This window comes from Myodes glareolus, chromosome 6 (genome assembly GCF_982192425.1).
Source record: "Myodes glareolus chromosome 6, mMyoGla1.1, whole genome shotgun sequence".
Taxonomy (NCBI): domain Eukaryota; kingdom Metazoa; phylum Chordata; class Mammalia; order Rodentia; family Cricetidae; genus Myodes; species Myodes glareolus.
The window spans coordinates 59,472,661-59,476,108 of record NC_142031.1 but is presented as its reverse complement, the minus strand read 5'-3'; positions in this window follow the sequence as shown (position 1 = coordinate 59,476,108).

The window sequence follows — 3,448 nt, the reverse complement described above, 5'->3', positions numbered from 1 at the left end:
CCTACATCATTTCCCCTTTTTCTGTTTAAACAAAAAGGAAGGCTTTAACTTTAACATAGCAAAATGACATATAACAAAATAGTTATAAAGCAAGAATTACAGTTACAATATTTAGATCTATTTGATCTTTTTTCATAACAATGGAAAACTATAACTAGCCATTTTTCAAATCCACCAAAGACTCCAGAAGGATATAATATTACCTAGATAAACAAGAAATAAGCAACTTCCAAACTCTAGAAATGACAGAGACATCTCGCTGACTATACAGTTACTTAAAATTCTTTTGTACTGTTGGGGCATCCATCTTCAGCCTACAGACCCATAGTATTCAGCAGACATTTCCATGAAGCAGGAAAATTTAAAGACAGTTCAGTCACTTTTTGCTGTGTCCTGCAGAATGTCTCGTAGGCTCTTTCATAAATCAGGTACCCCAAAAGACCATCTCACCTTTAGGCAAGTTCAGCAGTCTGCTCTCTGCGGGTTCTTTGTGTCTAGTTTATGCAACAGTCCAGACAAGAACAGTTTCTTGCCCAAATGGTTGTCAAACTCCATAAGGAGCCTCTTTAATATCCATCTTCCTCTTGAAGTAGATTGGTGCTGCCAGGAGCAGAAGTGTCTCATTGTCATGAAAACCCTAAGTTATTAAAATATTAAATGCCATATTCTATCGTCTTTGAAAGATATGAAGAATGCCTATCTAACTGAAATATATCTCTATATATCTAGAAAATCTAACTAACATGACTACAGACAACTATTATCGATGATTCTCCATTAACAACCTTTATTTCCTAATTATACATTACATTTTTAAATGAACTGCACAATCACAATACCTTAATCAAGACCAGAAATACATATTCATATAACAAGATTGACCTTAAATTTATATCAATAAACCAAGATTTATATCAATGCAAATTATTCATATCTATATCATATCCCCCCTTTAAATGTAAAAGAACATTTATAATCAATATCTGGGAATATGGATGTAGTTATTTCTCTCCAAAATTCTTCCTGCTATATGGGGGCACTGTTAATCAGGTCTTTTATGGTGTATCCTGTGTGCCAGCTTCATCTCAGTCTGCAATTGAGTGAAGTAATTTTCTGAGGGTGTTCACAGCAATTTTTCAGGAGGGCATGGTCTATCATACCATATTGGGATAGAAGCAATCCACAGAGTCTCATCCTCTGTGAAAACAAAAGAACTTTTCCAAAGCATCATAACCTTCGATTTAAATTTTGAAGTCAAGGTATTTTCAAAATATCTATCTTGGATTAGTTCAGCAGCATTTATAAACAAATATCTTTTAGCATCTGTTACTCCTTCCTCAGCATTCAAAAAATTCAAAGAGAGAACAATAACATACAGTATCAAGATTCTCTGTGTATTTTCCATCTTTATGTGGCTTTACTTTAACCTCTATTTCTTTTCTTTTTATTTATTTTTTGACTTTTTGAGACAGGTTCTCTGTATGTCTGTGTCCTGGAATAACTCTATAGACCAGACTGTCCTTGAACTCACAGAGATCCACTTGCCTCTGCTTCCCAAGTGCTGGGATTAAAGGTGTATGCTACCACACCTTGAACTCACAGAGATCTGTCTGTCTCTGCCTCCCAGGCATTGGGATTAAAGGTGTGTACCACCACACCCAACTACTCTCTTTCTTTTTACTTTAAGAACTTTAACTTTTAGTCTGCATATATTTTTAACACATTGTAAAACATTTAGAGGCTTTCTTTCTCTTTGAATCTCTCTTTATTGTGTATCTCTCTTTTTCTGACTCCACGAGTCTTTAATTTACCAAGCAGTATAGGTAGGATGAAAGCCATCACTTTGACGGCTAGATCCAGCCCCTTCCTTAGCTTTCCAGCCTCAGGGCAAAGGTACCGCTGGAGCCATTTTTATTGCCACAACTCTGTGGCATTCCAAGGTCCCTGCCAGCAAGCAAGCTGCATCATTCTGCTCAGAGACCACACTCAGTTGTACTGCGTACCTGAAAGAGTCAGAGTCTGCCCTGGCAGTACAAGCCAGAAAGCCGGTATTTTAAAACGGCACAGCTTTTTTCCTGCTTCCTTCTTCCAGAGCCCAGGTAAGTTTCTACCACCTCCCATGGCAGCAGAAGTCCATTAGGGCCCTTGTAGGACAACCCACCACGAAAGTGTAGCAGCTCTGCAGGATGGATAGCACAGAAAGACAACCGCAAAGATGACCACATCCTCTCACAAAGATTTCATAGAAAAGGAAGCTCCATGAAAACCTTAATTTTCACCCAGGAAGACCCAAGCCAGACTTCTAGAGGATCCTGAAGAATAACATTGTGTTGATCTCAGCCACAGCCTTAGAGGGGATTTGGAGACCCAGCGGTCCCTGTGAGCAAATGACTAAGGCAGCAAGGTGAACACCTTTACTGGAGCTGGGAAGTTCGGTTGCTGCTCCTGTACAGCAGGAGTCGATTGCATGAGATTCTGGTTTCAGACCAAGTGGTTTGGAACGTTTGGGAAAATGTTTGCAGGTTTCTGGAAACAGCATTTTTATGTTACCTGTTGTTAAATAGAAAACCTAAAGGCTCAAAATGGATTACAAAGTAGATTTTGAATCTGATTATTGCTGTTTCTATAGATATTCTCTTCAGCCGCTATTTTTATTTCTGGAAACATCCATGAAAAGAAGAGCCAGATGTGAAATAGCATAGAAAACAGTTTGTGAGGGGAAAAAAAAACTTCATTAACTATTTTGTCTTTGGAAAATGTGTAGGTAAACTTCAAAAACTGCCCAGAGTGAATTATAAAGACAGTCCTTAATGTGTAGTGTCTTTTGAGATCATTATTTTTCCTCATTAGAAGAAAAACATTAATGTATTAAGGAAATAATATTGTTGCTGCATGTGGTGGCTCATTCCTGCAAGCCCTGTGTGGTAGTTTGAATGAGAAATATCCTCTATCCCATAGGCTCACATCTCGGAACTCTTGTCCCTTGATGTAATTTTTAGAAGGTGCATAGATACTACCTTGCTGCAGAGACTACATCACGGGAGGGTGCTTTGAAAGCATGTAGTCTTGTCTAAGGTTGTACCCCCCTCACCATACTCAGTTTCATCTGAGAGTTTGGAGCCTTGCCCCACTGCTATTTCCCCCTCTCTCTGCTTTGTGTTTGTAGTTGAAGATGTGATCTCTCCGCTTCCTACCCTGACCTCTGGCTTCCTCTTCCAGTATGGACTTTCTCTTTAGAACTTTAAGCCAGATAAATCTTTTCTTCCATAAGTCAACTTTGGTCATGGTGATTTATCTCAGAAATGAAAAGAGTCAAGAATTTAATGAGTTCACATGACTTCAAGACAAGTTTAGACAGCCTAGCGTGTTTGAGGCCAGACTTGTCTACACAGCAAGACCCTGTCTCAAAAGCAGATATGAAAAGAAATAAAGGATCAAAAGAAGGAGA